This window comes from Trachemys scripta, chromosome 15, assembly GCF_013100865.1.
Source record: "Trachemys scripta elegans isolate TJP31775 chromosome 15, CAS_Tse_1.0, whole genome shotgun sequence".
Taxonomy (NCBI): Eukaryota; Metazoa; Chordata; order Testudines; family Emydidae; genus Trachemys; species Trachemys scripta.
Window position 1 is genome coordinate 9,828,998 of NC_048312.1, and position 24,879 is coordinate 9,853,876.

Below are 24,879 nucleotides of genomic sequence, written 5' to 3' on the forward strand. Positions count from 1 at the left end.
ACTGTAGTAACTCCATTGATTTCAATGGATTTACACTGGTGGAACTGAGAGCAGAACGATGGAAAACTGTATAGAGCAGTCCTGCTCTTCACAGAATGGAAAAGTCTGCAGGGATTCTTGAATTTTTTCATAGTGCGAGATACATCTCCATTAGAATGATTGTCTCATAGACACCTCTCCTTCCCTGTGTGATCCTGCAAACCAACTCTACCTCTGCAGACAAATGAATAACATCCAGGTGGGTAATGTATCAACTGCTCACATGGGATAGTTAATGTTAGGGAAGAGTTTCATAGATCATAGAAATGTGGGACTGGAAGGGACCTCAGTAAGTTATCTAGTCCGGTCCCCTGCACTGAGGCAGGACTAAGGCCATGTCTACACTACGAGAGTAGTTCGATTTTACTTAAATCGAATTTTTGGAATCGATATTGCAAAGTCGAACGTGTGTGTCCACACTAAGGACAGTAATTCGACTTTGTGAGTCCACATTAACGGGGAAAGCGTCGACATTCGAAATGGTGCACTGTGGTCAGCTATCCCACAGTTCCCGCAGTCCCCGCTGCCCATTGGAATTCTGGGTGTAGCCGCAAAAGCCTTCTGGGTAAAAAAAATGTGTCCAGGGTGCTTTTGGATAACTGTCGTGATCCGTCCATCACTCCCGCCCTCCCTCCCTGAAAGCGCCGGCGGGAAATCAGTTCGCGCACTTTTCTAGTCAGTGACAGCGCGGACGCCACAGCACTGCGAGCATGGAGAACGCTGCGACCATCGCTGCAGTTGTGGCCGCTCTCAACGCCTCGCAGCTTATCATACACCTTTCCCTGAGGCAGATGCAGATAAGTCAGGCGAGGAGGCTACGGCACCGCGGTGAGGGCCTGAAGTCTGAGAGTAGCACAGACCTCTCAGAAAGCATGGGACCCAGCGCCGAGGACATCACGGTGGCAATGGGTCATGTTGATGCCGTGGAACGGCGATTCTGGGCACGGGAAACAAGCACTGAGTGCTGAGTGCATAGTGCTGCAGGTCTGGGATGAATCCCAGTGGCTGCGAAACTTTCGCATGCGGAAGGGAACTTTCCTGGAACTTTGTGAGTTGCTGTCCCCTGCCCTGAAGCGCAAGGACACCCGGTTGCGAGCTGCCCTGACTGTCCAGAAGCGAGTGGCCATAGCCCTCTGGAAGCTTGCAACGCCAGACAGCTACCGGTCAGTCGCGAACCACTTTGGGGTGGGCAAATCTACCGTGGGGGTTGTTGTGATGCAAGTAGCCAAGGCGATCGTTGATGTACTGCTGTCAAAGACAGTGACCCTGGGAAACGTGGAGGCGATCATAGATGGCTTCGCAGCGATGGGATTCCCAAACTGCGGTGGGGCCATAGATGGAACTCACATCCCTATCCTTGCACCGGACCACCAGGCCAGCCAGTACATTAACCGAAAGGGCTACTTTTCCATGGTGCTGCAAGCACTGGTGGACCACAGGGGATGTTTTACCAACATCTACGTCGGATGGCCGGGCAAGGTTCATGACGCTCGTGTTTTCAGGAACTCTGGTCTGTTTAGACGGCTGCAGCAAGGTATTTACTTCCCGGACCACAAAATAACTGTTGGGGATGTGGAGATGCCTATAGTCATCCTCGGGGACCCAGCCTACCCGCTAATGCCCTGGCTCATGAAGCCCTATACTGGCGCCCTGGACAGTGAAAAAGAACTCTTCAACTACCGGCTGAGCAAGTGCAGAATGGTGGTGGAGTGTGCTTTTGGCCGTCTCAAGGGGAGATGGAGAAGCTTACTGACTCGCTGTGATCTCAGCGAAACCAATATCCCCATTGTTATAGCAGCTTGCTGTGTGCTCCACAATCTCTGTGAGAGCAAGGGGGAGACCTTTATGGCGGGGTGGGAGGTTGAGGCAAATAGCCTGGCTTCTGATTACGCACAGCCAGACAGCCGGGCGATTAGAAGAGACCAGCGGGACGCGCTGTGCATCCGGGAGGCTTTGAAAGCTAGGTTCCTGAGTGAGCAGGGTAACCTGTGACTTTTACGTTTGTGTACAGAGAAGCTGAACCTGCCCCCGTGTCTTTACCCAGTTAATGTTGACTATCCTCTCCAGTTACATACCCCCTTCACCCCCTTCCAACACACGTTTCAAAATAAAATCAGTTCTACTTTGTTAATCAACACCGTTTTCTTTACTACTGTTTTCGCGGGAATGTTTTAAAACTGGGACGCAGACTGTGTTGGGGAGGGGGTGTAGTGTAGTGACGCAACTGAAGCTTCTAAACTCAAGGATTGACAGGCTCCGCTGTGGTGGGATGGTTGTTTCAACGGAGCCTGTCACCCCTCCTGATCGGGACTGTGTGTATGGGGGGGCTATGTGACTTTGTGGCAGGGGGAGGACGGTTACAGATCCCCTGCTGTGTGGCTCTGTGATCCAGGATAAGGACCGCTGCTTAAGATCTGTAACTGCCCTCCCCCGCCACAAAGTCACAGAGCAACCCAACCCCCACCACATAACACAAAAACCACCTCCCAGATTGACCAGGGTAACTAGTCACTGCACTGTGTATGTGCCCTGCTGCTGTACCTGCCCCCGCCTATGTACCCTGCCAAAGGTGACTGTCCTGTCCAATTACCAACCCCCTTTCCCCTCCTCCTCCAAAAGAACATGATGGAAACAGTAGTTAACAGAAACGAATTTTTTATTATCAACTACACATGGAACTGGGAGGTGAAACTTGGACGGGGGCTTGTGTCAGGCGGGAAGGAAAAAACTTTTCAAATTTTGGGGAATGAGAGCCTTCTGCTACTAGTGCTCTCTGCAGGGGTGGAGTGAGAGTTACCACGGACTGTGCCGCCCCTCCTTCTTTGGACTTTGGGTGAGGTGGGTATGGGACTTGGTGGCGGGGGAGGGCGGTTAGAGATAGACTGCAGCGGGACTCTGTCCTCCTGCCTCCGTTCCTGCAGAACATCCACAAGGTGCCGGAGCGTGTCCGTTTGCTCCCTCAGTAGTCCAAGCAGCGTTTGAGTCGCCTGCTGGTCTTCCTGCCGCCACCTCTCCTCCCGATCCATGTTTGCTTGGTGCATTTGGGACAAGTTCTCCCGCCACTGGGTCTGCTGTGCTGCCTGGGCTCGGGAGCAGGCCATAAGCTCCGAGAACATGTCCTCCCGTGTCCTCTTCTTCCTACGCCTAATCTGCGCTAGCCTCTGGGAGTGTGATGCCAGGCTAGATTGTGAGACAGTCGCAGATGTGGCTGTGGGAATGGGAAAAAGGGAGTGAATTCCTCAGAAAGATAAATGTAGTTGTGAACAAAGAACATAGTCTTTCTCTGTGAACAAGACCATGCACAGCACCTATCACATGCGCACTCAGCACAAGGTCGAATTCTCGGCCTTCGCATTCAGTGCCTGGGGTCTTGCACAACACATTTGAGAAGCGGGGCAGCACAACGGAATTTCTGTTGCAGGCAGACATGGTAAGCCGTAGACTTGTGGCAGCTTAAAACTTTAATATTAGCACTGGCCTCATTTCACATTGAAAGCAATGTCAGTCCCTGCTGCCAGCAATCCGGCAAGCGGGAACTCTGCCCCTGTCCCACCCCCTCGCGGCTGTCCCTGGGAACAATCCCTGTAGGCTGCCCCTCTCCCGCCTCCACCGCGTGGCTGCAAACCAGCGGTTACAGTTCTGTAAAGGAACGGGAAAGCAGTCCCAACACTAACATTCCCCTACCTAATTCAAAGCAGGTCACCATGAGCGACATCACCCTGATGAGGATCTCTGACAGCGAGAAAGAGAGAATGCTCTGGGAAAGCCTCCAAAGACCAGGGCCGTATGCCGCCCTGCTGTGCAGAGCAATGATTCCCGAGTACTTGATTGTCTCGTGGCGCGGCAACGTGTCGTACTACGGAGGACCCAATAAGGCCGCTCTCCCCAGGAACCTCATGCAACGGCTTTCCAATTACCTCCAGGAGAGCTTCATCGAGATGTCCCAGGAGGATTTCTGCTCTATCCCCGGACATATAGATCGCATTTTACTTTAGCTGCAGTAGCAGGGACTAAACAGTAGAGCGGCTTGGGCAGGACAATCATGCAAAACCGGACATTGCTAGATTTTTTTTCAAAACTTGCACTGCCCATGACTGAACCGTTAAGCGCCTAGGGCAAAGTAATCATGAACAACCCATTCTTTTAATTGTTAATATTCCTGTTCTGTTAAAAATAAATGTTTAGATGTTTACAACACTTACTGGCTGATCCTTCCCCAGATTCTGTGTCCGGGGTAACGGCTGGGGACGGTTGGTAGGGGATCTCTGTAAGGGTGATGAAGAGATCCTGGCTGTCGGGGAAATCAGCGTTGTGAGCGCTGCCGACTGCCTCGTCCTCCTCATCTCCTTCCTCATCTTCCCCGTCCCCTAACATGTCCGAGGAACCGGCCGTGGACAATATCCCATCCTCAGAGTCCACGGTCAGTGGTGGGGTAGTGGTGGCGGCCGCACCGAGGATGGAATGCAGTGCCTCGTAGAAACGGGATGTCTGGGGATGGGATCCGGAGCGTCCGTTTGCCTCTTTGGTCTTCTGGTAGCCTTGTCTCAGCTCCTTGATTTTCACGCGGCACTGCGTTGCATCCCGGCTGTATCCTCTCTCTGACATGTCTTTAGAGATCTTCTCATAGATCTTTGCATTCCGTTTCTTGGAGCGCAGCTCGGAAAGCACGGACTCATCGCCCCACACAGCGATGAGATCCAAGACTTCCCGATCAGTCCATGCTGGGGCCCTCTTTCTATTCTGAGATTGCACGGCCATCACTGCTGGAGAGCTCTGCATCGTTGCCAGTGCTGCTGAGCTCGCCACGATGTCCAGACAGGAAATGAGGTTCAAAGTGGCCAGACAGGCTGTGTGTGGCTGGTCAGAGCATCCGAGCTCGTACTGCTGTCCAGAGCGTCAACAGAGTGGTGCACTGTGGGATAGCTCCCGGAGCTATTAGCGTCGATTTCCATCCACACCTAGCCTAATTCGACATGGACATGTCGAATTTAGCGCTACTCCCCTCGTCGGGGAGGAGTACAGAAGTCGAATTAAAGAGACCTCTATGTCGAACTAAATAGCATCGCAGTGTGGACGGGTGTAGGGTTAATTCGATGTAACGGCGCTAACTTCGACATAAACGCCTAGTGTAGACCAGGCCTAAGTGTTATCTAGACCATCCCTGAGAGGTGTTTGTCTAACTTGTTCTTAAAAACCTCCAATGATGAAAATTCCACAGCCACCATAGGTAATTTGTTCTATTGCTTAACTCCCCTGACAGTTAGGAAGTTTTTCCTAATGTCTAACCAAAATCTCCCTTCCTGCAATTTAAGCCCATTGCTTCTTGTCCTGTCCTCAGTGCTTAAGGAGAACATTTATCACCCTCCTCTTTATAAGAACCTTTGGGTATGTTGAGTTGTCTTTATTGTGCTGTAGCAGCCAGAAACAAGGAGAGACATCACCCCATGACTAGCCAGCTATGACGGGGTGGACTAAGCGCCCCCTGCTGGAAGCCTGATGGCCCTGCCACACCTCGCCCCAGAAAAGGGCAATAGGGAGGTCCTCCAAGCGGCCTAAAGCGGCTGTGTGAGAAGCAGCCAATCAGGGCCCAGCAGGTCAGTATAAGAAGAGTGAGTTCAGTTCCTCGCTAGAGCTGGAGGAGCATAGACGGTGTGTGGCTGGCTGAGGGAGCTGCTGGACCTCAGACAAGGTAGTGCTGCCAGAAGCCAGGGAGAGCGAGAAGGAGCCCTGAGCTGGTTGCTGGGACTCCATCTGGACAAGGCCCTGAAGTAAGAGTGAAGATGGCACAGGGCCGTGGGGAAGTGGCCCAGAGAATTCGAGCAGCAGTGCGACTTAGATAAAGGGAGACAGTGACAGCTGCTATCTACAGGGTCCCTGGGCTGGGACCCAGAATAGTGGGTGGGCCTGGGACCCTCCTGTCCCGATTAGCCTCTGGGGGAAGTGGCCTGGGCATTGAGGCACCTCCAGAGGGGGGAACTGAACTGCTGTGGCCCAGCTGGAGAGTTGTGGCCAGAGGGTGAAGACTTTGTCACCAGGGAGGGAGCCCTGGGAACTGCTCTGTCCTGGAGCAGAGACAACTTGCGAAAGACATTACAGGGGGCACTGAGAGAGACCCCTGTTGGACTTGTACCCCCGGAAGGGGTTTTGCTTTGCTTTCATCAGACTGTGTGTGGCTTGGCTGGAGGGCTGAGTCATCGAAGACACACCAGAGAGAGAGAGAGAGAGCAGGCACACGCACTCAGCCAAGGGGGTGCTCACAAGAGGTGAGTGTGCCCTGTTACACCAGCTCACCATGAGCCCGCAATGAACCTGCAAGGGTCTCATTTGAGGAACCACTGATATTTGTCATACATGCAAGAAAGCATCATTCATCCATTTCTTAAACATCTTGCGCTATTCAACAATGTGGATATCTGTCACAGTGTGCAGAAGGGCAAAGTAGGACTGGTGATCTGGCCACTCAGTCTCGTTATTTAAATCAATTAGCGCGGCAGAACAAATCACTAAACACATGCACAAAAGCTCAGACTCTTTGCTCTGAAGCGTTTCATCTGGTGTCAGTCCTGATTTGCAGCAGTATAAGGATATGTCCGCATTGCAATCGGAGGTGGGCTAGCAGCTCAAGTAGTTATACTCTCTCTAGCTTTAATCTAGCTAGCACAGCAGTGAAGGTGTGGCAGCAAGGTGAGTTAGCCAAGCAAGTGCATACTCAGGGTTCCAGGTGGGCTTGTGCAGTCCATGTTGAAGCCTGTGCCTCTGTGTCTTCACCGATACTTTTAGTCATGCTAGGTAGATTAAAGCTAGCATGTATATGCCTACCCAGTCACGCCCCCAATTGCAGTGTAGACGTGCATTTAGTGAGAGGAGCATCAGGTCTAGAATATTCCCACTACAAAACATTAACATATAGGACAAACTTACCTTACGTATAAGAACAGCTGTTTCAACATATTGGCCATGAAGACTGTATCAAATACAGTATGTTGAAACAGCTGTCTGACTGTTCTGGAGGTTTAATCTACTAAGTCATTGCTCATTTATTACTTTTTTTTCCCAATTTATAGCAATGCTCATATCAGCCCCACTAGGCACCTGGACAGAACAATAACTATAAAGTTATATGCATCATCTGAGCACATGTCAGTTAATGATGATAAAAGCTCCCCCACAACAAACCCCAATCTCCTCAAAGCACCTCTTCCGAAAAACGTGAATAAATGCTCTGTGCAATGCTTTGTAACCTTCTCTCACCAGCTCTTGGATGAACACATCTAGGGATGGACGGCATGCAAGCTGGTCTCAGCTGCCACATTAGAATACAAATGGGTGATGGTCTCTGCCAACCCAACAGGTATGTCGACATTGCAGATGGGAGTGAGATTTGCGCTAGCTCAGCTTGCGTTAGTGTGTTAAAAATAGAAGTACTAACATTGCAGCGCGGGTGGCAGTTTGGGGTCTCAAGTCCACCCCCTCTCCTGGGTCTGCGCTCAAGTGGCTGGTCTGGGGCCTGGTCTACACTGGGAGGGGGCGGGGGGAAATCGATCCAAGATACGCAACTTCAGCTACGTGAATAGCGTAGCTGAAGTTGAAGTATCTTAGATCGATTTACCTTGGGTCCTCAAGGCATGGGATTGACGGCTGCGGCTCCCCTGTCGACTCCGCTACCGCTGCTCGCTCCGGTGGAGTTCCAGAGTCGACGGGGAGCACGTTCGGGGATCGATATATCGTGTCTTAACGAGACGTGATATATCGATCCCTGATAAATCGATCGCTACCCCCCGATACAGCGGGTAGTCTGGACGTACCCTGGGTCTCTGCCGGAGCGGCAATGTCCACACTGCTATTTTTAGAGTGCTCGCTTGAGCCGAGCTAGTGTGAGTCTGTCTACTTGGGCCAGGAGGCTTGCTCCCAGCTCTAATTTAGACATGTCTAAAGAGGGCTTTATAGAGCAAAATCAAATATCCATGTCTGTGAGCCCATCCAGTCTATAGAACATAGTAGTTGTGTGTTCCATGCATGAAGCACTGTGAAGTAAGCAGGCCGCTGCATTCTGTCCAGCTGAAGTTTCCAAGTGGTCTGAATATAGAGCATCCTGCAGTAATCCAATCAGGAGGGAACAGACTTGGATAACTGTAGTGAGGTCTGTATTTGAGGGGGAAAGGATGCAATCTAATTTCTGCAGGTAGACAGGGTGGGGGAATGCACTCTTGACCACTGTTGTTTTCTGGACATCAAGAAGTAGTTGAGGACTTCTAGCATGTGAACCTGAATAATACCAGGTGGACAGAATCACCCACCTCTTAACTGAACAGGCAGATATTTCTGCTGTCTCCAGTGGTGGTTTCCTTACAGACAACCAGGATAACTTTTGTCTTATCCAGTTGGAGGGTCAGCCAGCTAACTCTCTTCAGCCTCCAGTCTCAGCTGGGCCCTGGGAATGCTGAATGTCCAAACCATCTAGGTTGGATGCAAGGAGGATGAAGAGATGCAGGCTGTCAGCATATAGATTACAATGCAACCGAAACTGTCTCACTGTTTCCCCCGAGGCACGTCCTTAGGTACATAATGGACAGGGAAGGGTGTGTAATAGAACAGTATTTTGCATTACTCCACACGAGGGCCCTCAGAATGCTTGGGCAGTTGCATAGCACTACCTTCCTTGTGGTGTTAGAGAGAAAAGAACAAAGAGAGTCATGCATGATACGAGACTTGGTCATTTTAATCATTAATTCATAGATTCATAGATTCTATGACTGGAAGGGACCTTGAGAGGTCATCGAGTCCAGTCCCCTGCCCGCATGGCAGGACCAAATACTGTCTAGACCATCCCTGATAGACATTTATCTAACCTACTCTTAAATATCTCCAGAGATGGAGATTCCACAACCTCCCGAGGCAATTTATTCCAGTGTTTAACCACCCTGACAGTTAGGAACTTTTTCCTAATGTCCAACCTAGACCTCCCTTGCTGCAGTTTAAGCCCATTGCTTCTAGTTCTATCCATAGAGGCTAAGGTGAACAAGTTTTCTCCCTCCTCCTTATGACACCCTTTTAGATACCTGAAAACTGCTATCATGTCCCCTCTCAGTCTTCTCTTTTCCAAACTAAACAAACCCAATTCTTTCAGCCTTCCTTCAGAGGTCATGTTCTCTAGACCTTTAATCATTCTTGTTGCTCTTCTTTGGACCCTTTCCAATTTCTCCACATCTTTTTTAAAATGCGGCGCCCAGAACTGGACACAATACTCCAGCTGAGGCCTAACCAGAGCAGAGTAGAGCGGAAGAATGACTTCTCGTGTCTTGCTCACAAAACACCTGTTAATACATCCCAGGATCATGTTTGCTTTTTTTGCAACAGCATCACACTGTTGACTCATATTTAGCTTGTGGTCCACTATAACCCCTAGATCCCTTTTTGCCGTATCCTTCCTAGACAGTCTCTTCCCATTCTGTATGTGTGAAACTGATTTTTCCTTCCTAAGTGGAGCACTTTGCATTTGTCTTTGTTAAACTTCATCCTGTTTAACTCAGACCATTTCTCCAATTTGTCCAGATCATTTTGAATTACGACCCTGTCCTCCAAAGCAGTTGCAATCCCTCCCAGTTTGGTATCATCCGCAAACTTAATAAGCGTACTTTCTATGCCAATATCTAAGTCGTTGATGAAGATATTGAACAGAGCCGGTCCCAAAACAGACCCCTGCGGTACCCCACTCGTTACGCCTTTCCAGCAGGATTGGGAACCATTAATAACAACTCTCTGAGTACGGTTATCCAGCCAGTTATGCACCCACCTTATAGTAGCCCCATCTAAATTGTATTTGCGCAGTTTATCGATAAGAATATCATGCGAGACTGTATCAAATGCCTTACTAAAGTCTAGGTATACCACATCCACAGCTTCTCCCTTATCCACAAGACTCGTTATCCTATCAAATAATAATAATAATCATCTGTAATGTGCTACTGTCCTACAGAGTTGTGCATCCTCTGAAGTGCTGGGCTGAGGAAATCTCAAACGAAAAAATGAATGCCTCTGATCTGAATAAAGTGAATAACATTTTATGAATGAAATCCTATGGATTAATTTGTTTTTCAAGCATTCACAGACACAGAATTGCAAACTAACTCACAGCAATTGCCATCAGAAAAATCCTCCAGCAGTCCATTCAGAAAAAAAGAAAAAAGCTAAAACCAAAACGCCCTTTCCAATGCTTATATAATAAATGACAGGCAGTATATCAGCAAAATCTTTATATCAGGTCTGCCTTTTATAACAAAATCTTTATATCAAATTCGAGTTTCTTGCATGTTTTCACAAGTGAACAGCCCAGGCAAAAGAATTGGGAAGATCTCAGATAAAAGTCAGTGACTATAGAATATTCCAAAATATGTTCAAATTATACTTTAAGCCTGATCCTGCAAATTCAGACTCCCAAATATTAATTTTATTCCCATGTGAAGGTATCACTATATCATCTAGTCTGACCTAGTATTAAACATAGTGCCTAGCACAATGGGGTCTTGGTCCATGACTGGGACGATCATACATGTATGATAATACAAATGATAATTAATAGGAGTAAGGGTTTGCAGCTCCTGGTTCTGTGTGTAAGATATTTAGAGAACAAGAAAAGTCCTATTATAGAAATGCTGCCGCAGAGGGGGAAGCTGTGGCATGCATTTGCTGCCAGGTAACAACCTTGTCAAAAGAAAACATTGTGAAATGCTCATACTCAGTGAATCTTAGGTCAGCTATGTCTCAGACAGGTGTTGTTACCCTCTGGCTTCAGACCTCATCAAATGCTTCAGTCCCCATCTGGCCAGCAAAGAGACTCATGCCTTGCATTCTGTTGCATCCATGTTTCAGCCTGCTACAAGAAAGAAAGAACATCACCATTTTATTCCTGGTTCTTCTCTGTAATAGTCTTTGTCAGATTGCATTATATATAAATATCAATGAATATCAGAGTTCACTTAAAACATCACCTTAAAAAAAAACCCTTACAATTATCCTCATGGGTAGAATAAAGAAAAAACGATGATTCCAATTTTAGATAAAAGTTACTTGTAATAGAGTATAACCTCTAGGCAACAAGTTGACTGGCCGCATCACATTAAAAAAAATCAAACCCAGATCAGCATATTTCCTATGGTTGTCATAGCTCTCTGAAGCTATTTTCATACCACTTGAAGAGTTGGTATTCGTCTGCTTAGCTTGTGTCATACTGTCTTTGAGAAGAGCAAAAACACTTCATGTCTGACTTCCAAAATTTACCCATCGTCAAGCAGGTAAAGCGGTGTGAAATCTTTGACCAATTTTTTCAGCATCACAATGAAAGGCTAATGCAGAACGGTGACGTTACATCATAGCAAAGGGGTAAACAAAATTCCAATTCCAAAATACTTGGGCCTGATTGTTACTATGGTAGTAGGGTCTTTAGCGTGAATAAGAATGGCCAGTAAGGCCATTTTAAATTACCAGAGTGATGTAAAAGGGTCTTAACATAAATGAGAACCAAGCTCTTAATCTCCTATAATCCCCATTTCCCAGCAACTCTCATCATCCAGATATTCTTTGTCCAACCATGTTCTCAAACTCATTGATTTATCATTTCTTTGGATTGCAGATACTTAGGCCAAATTTACCAGACACTTCTGCCAGCCTAGTAATATCAGTCAGGGATAATTGTTGGCAACATTGCTAGTCCGCCAATACTTACTGTAGATTCAGTTATACTGGCAACTGCCAGTGTAATTTATTTTCCTTGTTGAACCAATATAAGCTGTACCGGCAGAAGTATTTTTTTGCCAGTATAAACTGTGTCTGTTCTAGGAGTGTTCTACTAATATAGCCATACCATCATAGCTATACAGGAGAAACTTTTACAGTGTAGATCTAGCCATAGTATGTTCAGACAAATTAGTGTCATGTGAATAAACCGGTAGCTCAAAATTGTCATCACCTGAGGAAACGATTGCAGCTAAAGATCAAGTTTGGGTTTGATTTTTTTCCTACTGCCTTGCACCTTTTATATTCATTTACAGCTGTGGATAATGGGTGTTGAAATGGCACCAATGGCGTGACTGGAGAATTTAGATTTGATAGGATTTTGTACCCACTTTGCATGGGGGTAAATGACTACACAAGGTAGAGGTATTCGAGGATCAGGTCCAGTACCTTTTGATTTCCTTTCTTTAATGCACCCAGTGCTATACCTGCTCCTCCATATAGAGATATAAGCACAAGTATGCTTGACTTGCCAGATGATAGAAATTTGAGAACAGGATGCCTCCTTAATAGGCTATCCCTGCTAAACTGTGGCATAGACTGGGAGCCAGAAATTCTTGCATTCTAATCCTGGTTCTCACATCCATCCTCTTTCATGCCATGGAATCCTTCACTTTGATTTGCTCTAAAACAGTTTCCCTTTCTAGGGGCTTGTCTACATTACCTGCTGGATCGATGGGCAGCGATCGATCCAGCGGGGGTCGATTTATCGTGTCTAGTCTAGACGCGATAGATTGACCGCCGAGCACTCTCCCGTCGACTCTGGTACTCCACCAGGGCGAGAGGCACAGGCGGAGTCGACGGGAGAGCGTCAGTCGTCGACTTGCCACAGTGAAGACACCACGGTAAGTAGATCTAAGTATGTCAACTTCAGCTACATTATTCACATAACTGAAGTTGCATAACTTAGATCGATCCCCCCCCTAGTGTAGACCAGGCCTAGATGAACAATACGTTGTTGTTTTTCTGCTTGTTCCCATCACTCTTACTGGAACTAAAGGAATATTTTGTTTAGTTTGGATGGGAGAGAGAGCTTTTGTGGCTGACAGGGCAATCAGGAAATTGATATTTTGGAAGCCAAGATAAGAAATCTTTTTTCATCTTTGCTACTGTCCTGTTGTCAAGCTGGAAAACTAACCAAACCCCTCCTTCCAGATAACATGTAAACAGGATAAAAACAAGATTAGAACAGTTTTAAAGTCCCTCCTTGGAAGAAGGCTTTGGGGCTGGTGGGTAGGATAAAGAATTCTGTTAGCAATCTTTGTCACAGAAACATACTGTGATTTTTTTTAAAGTAGACACGTGCTTTTATAGAATAACAAGACATTTGGCTCTTTGCAATATGATGATTCTATCAAAAATCATGGGTACAGTCACTTTCTATTTTCACTTCTTAGACAGAAACGTATGTTATCAACCTGCCTACAGTTGTCTTCTCGCTCTATTGTATTACATACCTCCTTTGAGATGACATCAGACGCCATCTCAAAATGTAACATTTTACAAGAGTTTAATTTTGTGAGGTCTTCTGTGATTTTCCCCTGAGTATATTTGGCCATCTGTGGCATGGGAGTAAATGTTGTTATCATTTTTCACTTAAGAAAGGTAACAGATGATACTCAAGGAATGAAAGACTTACCAGCCTTTTGTTTGCAGCCTATTGTGTGTTCTTACAGTTTCTGAATTAATAGCTTTCTGTACAACTGAATTTCAGCTAATCAACCAATAAATGAACTGTCTGAGAGAGATGTTAGGCATTCACTGGCTATGCAAAGAAGGCTATTCAAGAGGAAAGGAGTAGGAATCTGTATTTGAATTTTATGGAATCAATGGCTAGAGGAACGTGAGATTTGTCTAAATAAAACATTCAGCATATAATTGTTAGAATAGACAACATGGTGTGATTCTGACGTCACACTGTTTCTACGTTGGTGTAACTTCATGTTCTTCAGTGGAATCACATCTGATTTATACCAGCATAGCTGAGAACAGAATCGGGCCAACAGTCTCCACAAAGATCTGGAAAAGTTCTGCAACTTTTTGAGAAACTATCTCCCAGATGCTGAAGATGCGTGGAAAAATATTGATATTCTAAAAAGAAGGGACTGAACAGTTCTGAACCACACGGATGATATTGGCTTTTTCCACAGGAAACACGTATACAACACAGGAGTTCACTGAGAAATTCAATCATGGAAATCAGGAAAGTGGGACTTCACCCTGAACTTGAACAAAATTGAGGTCATTCCTAATAAAAATGGAGAAGAAAAAGAGATAATCAGATGTAGGGACATGACTGAACAAGCAAATACTTGAGCAGGTGCAAGGTGAGGGAGTCTGCAAAAACAGAAAAAATCAGGCCAAGAAAGAATATTGGGAAGTGTAAACATCTTCATTAAATGAAATTTGAAAATTATCTTTGGGGTGCAACCAATACACAGTACAAGAAATCACATTAGAGGAGAGGAAATAATTAGTATCAGAACGAAAAGCCAGAGAAAGTCTTAGGCAAGCTTAAGGCAAACACATTGCAAGGAGGAAATTACTTTTAGCGTGTATTTCAAAGACTAGGAGATAAAATAGACAGAGAGAGAGAGAACATTTTGTAGCGGCATGGAGTGGCAAAACACGTGAGAGCAGCATACATTTGAAGAATGCGCCCCCCAAAAAACAATTGGTAAGATATGAGAAAGCCACTGAGTTTGCAGTGAATGGTGAAACCTGCCGCTGGTGCTGCCTGACTGGCTACAAATCTACACTACTGTTTTTTCACTATGTCAGATACAGCGATAAGCAGTTTTTTGATGTGACGCAGATGAGGAGTGCCATTGCATTACATTGGTGTACTTCTCTGAAGTCAGAGTTATTGTTAGCAAAGTCGAACGGCTTTCAAAATTCCATTTTTTAAGTCAACACAGAAAAAAGGTAATTAAAGGCAATGTATGGAATATTGTCTACTTGTGAGAGCAAGAACTGGATATGTAAGGGACGTATACTGTAGTTTGGCATTATTATCATTTTTATTTAGTTATATTACAGTTGCACTTAGAGGTCCCAGCTAAGATCAGGGCCCCATTGTGAGAAGCGCTGCACATACATAGTAAGAGACAAGGTGGGTGAGGTATTATCTTTTATTGGACTAACTTCTGATGGTGGAAGAGACAAGCTTTTGAACTACACAGAGCTCTACAGGGCTGGGAAAGGCACTCAGAGTGTCACAGCTAAATACAAGGTGAAACAGAGTGCTTAGCATAAGTAGTTAACACTATATATATTCTATAATCTCATTCTCAAATAATGTTATTAAGAACTGACTTTTTTTCTTCACAATTTATATGCTAAGGATATGATCATTCCATTTCCTAACACAAAAGAATTGCACACTTTACTGAATACAGTTTAATTATAAAAATAATACTAATCATATTTTTTTTATGGAAGAGTGGTTGTGATTGTGGTAGATTTGGGAGATCTAAGTATATAGTTCCACACCTAGAGAGAGAATATGGCTATTTTGAGGGATTCTGACAGGCAAGATGCAGGGCATGAACTCACCTTCTTCTTCTCCTCAGCATTTTCAGAACTGGAGAAGATTCCTTTTCCAGTTTCCTTTGTAGTCTTCAGGGGCCTGATTCTCCCTGTGTGCTTTGGGTAGTCACTTATACCTGTACAAAAGTGGGTGTAAAATGCTACTCTTCTGATTTGTCCCTGTTTCACACTCCCTGTGTGCAGGTGTCAATGAATCACTTGGAGATTACAGTCAGGTTGACCATGACCTCCAGCAGGTCTCTGAGCAGTCGGAAATCTGAGCTGTGACAGAGAGCGAGCAAATGTGCCAATAGCTATTTGCTAGTGCCACTTCGCAGCTTTCTCTCTGAAGAAATGAACAGAACCAAAAAGCCTTCACAAGTATGGAACTGAATCACATAATTCTTTTTTAAAATATATATGTGATACCTGAAGAAACATAGATAAAACCTTCCTGTTGTAACTTGTAAGAGTGAACAGAGGTTAGCTGAGTTTTTGTGCCAGTGAATGGTGGGGAAAGTGACAGTGAACTACTGTCCTGCTACCTGCTGTCATGGAACTATAAATAGCTCCATTTCTCTTCTCTGAGAGGCTTTCAGAAATGCGGTTCAAAGCAAAGATATAAGAGGAACTGAGAAACAACGAGGAGTCTGAAAATTTCTGTCCCTTTTAACTTCAAGTTTTCAACCTGTTGATTTTTCCTTTTGAAACCAGGGCTGCTGAGGACTATTCAACTGAAGAGAGCTACTCATTGTGTGCTATATAAATATTTCGGGCTGGTGTTGGTGTCGGTACATACTCCTCCAGTGGGAGATATCATGTCTTCCAAAGTGAAGCATGCTAAACTTTAACTTGCCGGCAAGTATGGGAGGGAGGGGGGAGAAGGGGAGTTGTGGCGTGCTCGGGGGATGGCAGCAGTGGAGCAGAGGTGAGCGGGGGCGGGCCGGGGAGCAGTTCCCGGCCCCCCATTACTCCCCGCGCCCGCGGGCCCTAGCTCACCTCTGGTCCACCTCCTCCGAGCGCGCTGCAACTCGCTTCTCCCTCCCTCAAGCGCGGCAAGCCTGGGAGGGAGGTGGAAGGAGGGAAGCGCGGCGTGCCTGGGTGAGGAGGGAGGCCAGGGATTTGGGGAAGGGGCGGAGTTGGGGAGGGGGCAAGAGTAAATTTGTCGCCCTGGCAAATTTGCCACCCTAGGCCTAGGCCTCGTTGGCCTAGGCGATAATACGCCACTGCCTAGGGGTTACAGTGGACGAGAAGCTGGATATGAGTCAACAGTGTGCCCTTGTTGCCAAGAAGGCTAACAGCATTTTGGGCTGTATAAATAGGAGCATTGCCAGCAGATCGAGGGTCGTGATCGTTCCCCTCTATTCGACATTAGTGAGGCCTCATCAGGAGTACTGTGTCCAGTTTTGGGCTCCACACTACAAGAAGGATGTGGAAAAATTGGAAAGAGTCCAGCGGAGGGCAACAAAAATGATTAGGGGGCTGGAGCACATGACTTATGAGGAGAGGCTGAGGGAACATGGATTGTTTAGGCTGCAGAAGAGAAGAATGAGGGGGGATTTGATAGCTGCTTTCAACTACCTGAAAGGGGGTTCCAAAGAGGATGGATCTAGACTGTTCTCAGTGGTAGCAGATGACAGAACTAGGAGTAATGGTCTCAAGTTGCAGTGGGGGAGGTTTAGGTTGGATATTAGGAAAAACTTTTTCACTAGGAGAATGGTGAAGCACTGGAATGTGGGTGATGGAATCTCCTTCCTTAGAGTTTTTTAAGGTCAGGCTTGACAAAGCCCTGGGTGGGACAATTTAGTTGGGAATTGGTCCTGCTTTGAGCAGGGGGTTGGACTAGATGACCTCCTGAGGTCCCTTCCAACCCTGATATTCTGTGATTCTATGAAACTGAATTAAGGCCACTTTAATTTTGAATGAGAGTGTCCACACAGGAGCTTAATCGCTTTAACAAATTCACTTTCAGTTTGCGTTAACTTTCCAAGTGTCCCCATGCAGGCAAGAGAAAGGCCCTTCTAGAATTCAACGGAGCATGGGGGGGGGGGAGGAGACACTGCATCATCCTCTGTGAGATTGTAGCCTCTGTTCTCTTCTAGGTTCATCCAGCTCCACCATCAACTGAGGGAGGGAGACAGCTGGGAAATGACCCTGCTGCCTCCCTGACTGTCTGCTCTCTTGCTAGATGCTAGCCTTTGCCCCATTGTCTGCTCCTTATGCCCCTCGGCACCAAGCCCCTATTGGACAGGGAGAGGAGGCTCCTGTTTGTGCACTGTATTGAAATGACGGTAGATATACATTGGCTGGGCTCTGGCTAAGCTATTCATTCACATTTTGAAGGGCAGCATTTGCATTTGCATGAATCATATGGCTTCACTGGATCAAGTTGCTACCGTGTTTAGAGCATCCAGCAAAAGAGCTAAATCTATAGTAACGCTTGTCCTAAGTGCATATAGCAAGCGTCTCTCATCTGAGGACCTCAGAGCACTTTGCAGAACTTCACAACAGCCCTCACAAATACCTCCCCATGTAGGTATTATTATATACCTACCTTGTGGGTGGCTTATCAAGGTCAGCTAGTAAGTGAGAAGCAGAACAGGGGATAGATAGGTCTATCTCCCAGGGGTCCTGATCGCAGATGCTTGCTGTAGCTATGAGAGAACGCTCCTCAGGGGTGTGGACAATGTATATCATGCAATGTATTAATTTGTGTATTCTCCTATAACATTAAAGCGGCTGTTATTACAGAAGGATATGGATTTCTGCCCAGGTAGCAGTCATGACAGATGATGATTACACAGATGAGCAGTAAAATCATATGATAATGCAACCCTATATTTCGAGGTCTGTAGATTAGTGCTGGCTTTACTTTTCAAGCCAGTAAATTGCCAACTCTCACACTATAGCAATGATATAGTAGTCTCTCCATCCCACACAGTAAGAGACGGCTGGCTGAGAAACATTGAAAAGAAATGCTTCAAAATGGTCATCACATTTTTTGTTTTTGGTTGGACCTGCTTTCTTAAACCAGTAGCGATCAAGGTCTCTGGGCAAAATTGCAAATGGTGGCCAGAAATTCAGACCGATAACTCCTATTATAAAAGCAGACGGGATCACTGTGATCATCTACTCTGACCTCCTGTACACAGCACTGGCTTCTAATTTTCCCTGGGGGTCCTCAGCCCCAGACCCCGCCCTTCTCCCAACCCCCCACCCTGCCTCTTCCTGCCCCTGCTCCACCTCCATCCCCGCCCCCACTCCACCCCTTCCCGCAAGGCCCCACCCACCTATTCTCACTCCCGCTTCACCCCACCACTTCCCTGCCCCGTTCTGTCCCTTCCCCCTGAGCGCACCCCATCCCCGCTCCCCCTCCCTCCCAGCGCCTCCTGCACGCTGCTGAACTGCTGTTCCATGGCGTGCAGGAGATGCCAGGAGGGAGGGGGAGCAGTTGATCGGCAGGGGCCGCAGGTGGGCGGGAATGGGGGGGGAGGGAAGCTTGGCTGCCAGTGGGTGCTAAGCACCCACTAATTTTTTGCCATGGGTGCTCCAGCCCTGGAGTACCCATGGAGTCGGTGCCTATGCTCCCTGTATAACACAGGCCATAGGACTTCAATGAATGAATTCCCATTTGAACTGGAGTCTATCTTATCATAAACTGCTTGAAAAGTTATTTCTTTATCCAGGAAAGATATAAACCTTCCTGCTTCTGGTTTTAAGACAAACTCTAACTATTAGGGATTAGGAGAAGGCTTCCCTGGAGAGAGATTATTCCATATCAGCCTAATGTGAGTCTTCTTATGTAAGCATGATGGCCACCGATGGAGACAGGATACTGGACTAGATGGACTATGGAAGTGAACGAGTGTGGCAATCCTTGTGTTCCTTAACAGAAAAGATCAATATATATTGCTTTGCCGCCTTGGGGTTTCTGAAATTGTTATTTAATTGACATTTCAAACAGAATTTATTGTGCAAGGGTGTGGATTCGGGCCCCGATACTGCAATCCACAGCATGTAGGCAGACTGCAGCAACTGGATGGAGTCCTCTTGATTTCAGTGGAGTTTCTCTGGAGTCACATGGGAGAGGAGCATCAGGTCCACGGTTATCATAAACTAAGTAGCACTGTGTTACCATAAATGTCCAACACGACAATAGTTTTACTAGACTGAGAGCATTCCCAATGTGTTTTATAAAGATTACCAGTCATTTATTACTGCATACAGCTGGCATAAATCTACCAGATGACTGCTCAGATACTATGCTAGATAATTAAGCATGCTTTAAATACCTACCTAGAGAGAGAATTCGCAACGGTTTGCCATATACACGCTATGCAGAATAGGCAATTTCAAAGTAAGAGACGCAACTTTGTCGAAGGCCTGCTTCCAAAATTATTATTGATCCCCTGCTAGATTCCTCTAGCATCCCGTTAAAGCTCCCAATAAAGTATCCAAACCACAGATTGGTTGGAATATCCCTTTATGGTTATTAATTCAAATGACCTACTCTAGGTAGTGGGGGAAGATGCTGAGAAAAGATAAGAAACAGCAAGAAAATTATTCAGAGAGTGCCTGCATAAATAGAGAAGAGAGATTCTAGCTCTGGCTACCTTTAGTTCTCTGACATACAGTCAGGGTCGTACAATCTTTTCACGCGTCCTCTATAGCATGGGACACAGAATAGCATTGAAGCCCAAACCCAGAGAACTCAGTGGGTTTTTCTTCCATGTGGTTTGCCAAAAGCAGACAGGTGACAAGCTTTCTCCTGCTTTGAGAATTTCCCATCCTTTTACTATCACAACCTTGAGTTTACATTTTGGAACACGAGTGTCAAGATGTTTAACACAGCCGGCTTTGTGAATAAAGTCTGTTGGGACGTTCTGGGCTGAAGCAAAACAATGTAAGCCTGTTCTCAGGAAAGGTCTCTGCTAGCAGCAGAGGATACTGGTGTTTAGCTAAAACACAGGAGACTACTTGACAGGTTGCAATTACTCCTGCCATGTGCATCAGGCTGCTTTCTGAACCTCCACTTAATGGGGTGCAGATCGGCTATTATGAGGGTTTTTTTAAAAAATGGCATCTTGCTCAGGTCACATATGGGATGTTGTTTATGCTGCTAATCAGGGTTCACCTTTGGCTGCAGGATTTGCTTATCATTCCTGGATAAACCTCAACAAATGACCAAATTTCTTATTTATTTTTTTAATGACATTACGGGAGCAAGTTTGTAAAACTAATAGCAAACATCAGAAATCTCAGCTTTGACCTCCAGGAATTTCACGATAAAAATGTCACTCTAGCTGATACCTCTGAGATCCTAGCACATGCTGTGTATAGTATACGAGTTAAGGAATCAGTTTCCTCTAATATATGTTTTGTTAGGAGATAAGACAGTAAATAAAATTTCGTTTTGGAATCTGTGAACAAACATGTTCGCTGATATGTGTTCGTGGAGATCAAGTGTTATTGTAGTGCACACTATAATATACATCTAGAATAATATTCAATTAGGCTGATATGTGCTGCATATGGGCCATGAGAAGAATCTGCGATTAAGAACCTCTCTCCCTTTTATAGTTTAATCTACATTAACTTTGTCTGCAGGATATGGCCTCCTGCCTCTCCTTCTTTGGGAATCCCAGTATGAATTAAATCTATTATGCAGGAAGACAAAAGTGATAAAGGATGACCTTTAACGTTGGCATAATAGCCTGCAGTATTTGCGATTTACCATCTGTCATAGTTGATCATTCTTAATAATGATACAATTTATAAAATGTTCACATGAGAAAACAGCTGGGGCCTGAGAAAGGGTAGAGGGGCAGGGATATGACCTTCTAGTGACATGAATGAATGTTGGGGGCGGGGGGCAGGGCATACAGATCCTTATGGGCCTGATTCTGCCACCCATGTACATAGAGAATCATACCTGACTGCATAAGTAGCCCTAGTGGAATCAGCAGAATTATGTATGAATTAAGGTACTGCTCAAGGTGACTAAAGATGGCTGAATTTGTAATTTAATATCTTGCAGTCCCTTCACAAGCAGAACTCCTGTTGGTTTCAGTCATGGGCAGGTAAGGACAGCAGGATCAGGCTCCCAAGTATGATCAGTGAAGAATCAGATATCGACCAAGCTAGCTGCTCTTCTACGGGCATTAAAGTGTGAGACTGGCCACTTAGCGTAAGGCAGAGTCAATGGAGTGTAACTGGATCAATTTAAGGGAAAAAAAACCCTCAAAGAACAAAGAGCACTTATGGAAGATTGTAAATGTTTCCTAATGATTAATAAACACATGATCTCAGTTGTACGTTTTCACCCTTGGGTGAGAAAGTGGCAGATTTTACCTGTGAGTCACAACAGCTTTGTGGTAGTGGAAAGTATAAATAGCTTTCCACCAAGTGGGGTTCGTTAATATGTATTTGAATCCTACACCACCATTCAGCTCTGAGGGAAAAGTACACCAGAATTGTTTTGGATTATAATAATTTTAGCAAAGCCTCTAATTTATATATTAAGCTTGCTGAATAGTCTTACATTGCCTTTGCTCTTTGATCTGAAGCAAAAGGTGGTGAATAGTTTATCTAATGAGGTTAAAAAAACCCACGTCACAATCTGCCCTGTAATTTACATTTCTAAGAGGTACCATTATGGGACTGGAGAATGGGTTCCAAAAGATTAGTTCCAATGTTACAAATTTCTTTTCACGAGATACACACAGGGGAAAAAATAATAATAATAAAGAAATGCAATTCTGCAGACAAACGTTTCAGCTCCATGCCTTCTTCACTAAAGACAATCATTTCAACTAAATGCCAGAAGGCATTTAGCTGTAACATTTGTCAGCAGAACAGGGTTGGCTTTAAGTTTCCCTCCTGATTTACAATTGAGTGTTTTTATTAGATTTACTGTACTGCAACATGTTTTGTTAACCTCTAAGAAATAAGCCAGCCTGTACATTAATCATTCGGATTGATATTCATCCTCATGCACAGGGCCAGCACAAGGTCCTCTGCATTACTTAAGCAACGCAGTGCAGATAGGAGTAGGATGCTTGCGGAATGGCTGCTTATGGGGAAGAAAAATGCTCTTGTGCTTAAGGCATTGGACTGGACTAAGGAGACTAAGGGTTCAATTTCTGGCTTTGTAATAGACCTTGTCTACATTGGCAGTGATGTGTAGAGTATGTATAGCTATACGCCACAGCGCTAGATGAACCGCTACACTGATCTGTTGGCCAAGTACCTCCGCCACAGGTGAGGAATGCAGTTCTCAGCCCGGCGGAGCCGCTCGGCCAGGCTGTGAGCAATGAGCGTGTATTTCAGGGGAAGACGCCGCGCTGTGCAGCACAGCTGTTTAAAGCCTAATTATTTGGGCTTTTCGTACCACTCTTGTGGGTTTCATAGAGTGGGTTCATTAATATCCACTACAGTCATTCCTCAATAATCCCTACTCTCGGTAACAATAGGGAGTGTTGGCAATCACAGCTTTATCATGACTTTTGACAAGTCTCCCATTCATATTTCCCCTCTCCCCCATTTGTCCAAAGCAATGAATTGTAAACATTTGCAGTAGATACACATAGGATTTATTCATATTCAAATAAAGCCATTATCCTGGCCTGGAGTTTTGGTAGTTTTCTACTCTTCCTCTAGAGTATTTCTCTCCGTAGTGCCATCTAATCAGGTTTAGGTTTTAATTAAACAGCTGTCATTTGCTTCCTAGTTCTGTTGCAACCTGATGTTGTATTAAATTTTAATTTAGCCTAGGCTGGATAAGAAGTAGATTCCTTCAGACAACAAAGAAACACTATTAGCAGGTTACAGTTGTAATTAAGAAAAGCTCTGCTGAAGTGCTAATGCATTCAGGTACAGAGAAGGAATTAGAGATAAACACTTATATAATTATTATTCAGAGCAGAGCAGGCAATATGAATATGCAGCTCCCACCTGAGTTAATAGAATTCCATTCTTGTATGCTATCTATCCTTTTTTTAAAAAAGCCTGACTACAGAAGCCAGACTAGGGTATTTACCATTTTACATCTGGGACGTTTTAGTCTCTGTGGTTAAGATCCTCAGCTGGTGAAACTTGGCATAGTATCATCAACTTCAGTGGAGTTCTGCCAATTTATGCCAGCTGACCTGTAAATCAGTGTTATTACCCTTCTGTAGATTTCAGGCACTGTCAGTAATAACCACTATAGACATGTTAAATTCAGGAAATGGTTTGTCTCTAACAAGCCCTACTACAGAGATATAAAAAGATACCTACTTGAGTCTTGCTGAAATGTTGTTACTTGTCAAAGATCCATTTTAAAAATATAACATATATATCTATATCTTATGGACAGGCAATTAGTTCAGTTCAGACTTCACACTCTTTCTCACAGAGGAAATATATGTTTGGAGTCTGAAAATAGTTAGCTCGGAAAAAGATCTTAAGACAGTCTACTCTAGTTGCATAACACTGGATCTAAGCATTTGAGATATTGATTTTATATCATAACTTTTCCTCCCAGTGAAGTTTATTTTTGTGATGCAGCAACCGCTAATCAGCACGGCGAGTTTCTCAACACGCTGAGAGGAGCACAGGGCAACACTTTATGTCAAGATCAAGCTAAAAGTATTTCAGAACATCCAAAAATAAACAGGCTAGTGATGTGTCAATTCTTAGACCTATTCTCTTGTCCTCAGCTTCCCAGTTCACATGAAGTGTACAAAAGGAATAGAAATCCTTTTGTAATCTTTGCATTGACCTTCAGCAGTGCCAAAGATGATGTCAATGTAGCCGCTAATCGCCAATTGTTTTTTTAAAATGAGGTTCATTGGGCCCAATTCTCCTCTTGCTTACACTGGTGTAAAGCAGGAACAACTCCTGGTTACTGGTATAATAACTGGTGCAAAACTGACATACGTGAGATCAGCCAGGCCCATTAAAGCCTGCGAAGTCAATGGGAGTCTCTCCATTAACTTCAATGGGCTTTGGATCAGGCCCTGAGTGGAGAGTTATGTGGTTCATATTCCCCTCCCCACCGGAAAGAGTTCTCAAAAGTAGGATTATTCAGCTGTACTTGTGAATTATGTCCCTTGTGGGACGTATTTTTCTACCTGATCCTTTGAAGAAAAAAGTCCTCTGTGGAAGAATGGCTTGGAAATGGCATTGTGATAAAATGGTCCAGGTGAAATGCAACTTATCACAGGGACATCACCTCTCCATTATGTATGTGTCATATGATATATTATGTCTATACACACAAGCATATTACTGTGTATGTATATGCGTGTGTATATATGTCTGACTGTATATGATTTGCAGGTTGCTCACCAATGGTTTTGGCATGGATGAAGCAGCCCGAATTTGACCCTATATGTCTTCTGCAATCTAAATTTTTTTCCCCCCAAGGTGATACATTGTGGTTCTCAGTCTTGCTCGATCTATAGTCCTTGTAAGGACTTGGCGGGGTTTTTGTTTTTTTCTTTTCTGCTTCTGTCATCTATTTCTTTTACCCATGCTGTC

At 45.1% G+C, this 24,879-nt stretch overlaps 1 protein-coding gene and 1 long non-coding RNA gene across 2 annotated transcripts in view; one reads left to right on the plus strand and one right to left on the minus strand.

Annotated features, from left to right (window-relative positions):
• TMEM132B (transmembrane protein 132B) overlaps positions 1-24,879 on the plus strand; it is a 379,313-nt gene that overhangs the window by 282,324 nt on the left and 72,110 nt on the right. The window lies entirely within an intron of this gene.
• LOC117888160 lies at positions 10,274-23,645 on the minus strand. Its single transcript, XR_004648279.1, has 3 exons — positions 23,396-23,645; positions 13,757-14,077; positions 10,274-10,912 (listed from the first exon to the last, which is right to left on the minus strand). It is a non-coding gene; the product is annotated as an uncharacterized LOC117888160 (long non-coding RNA).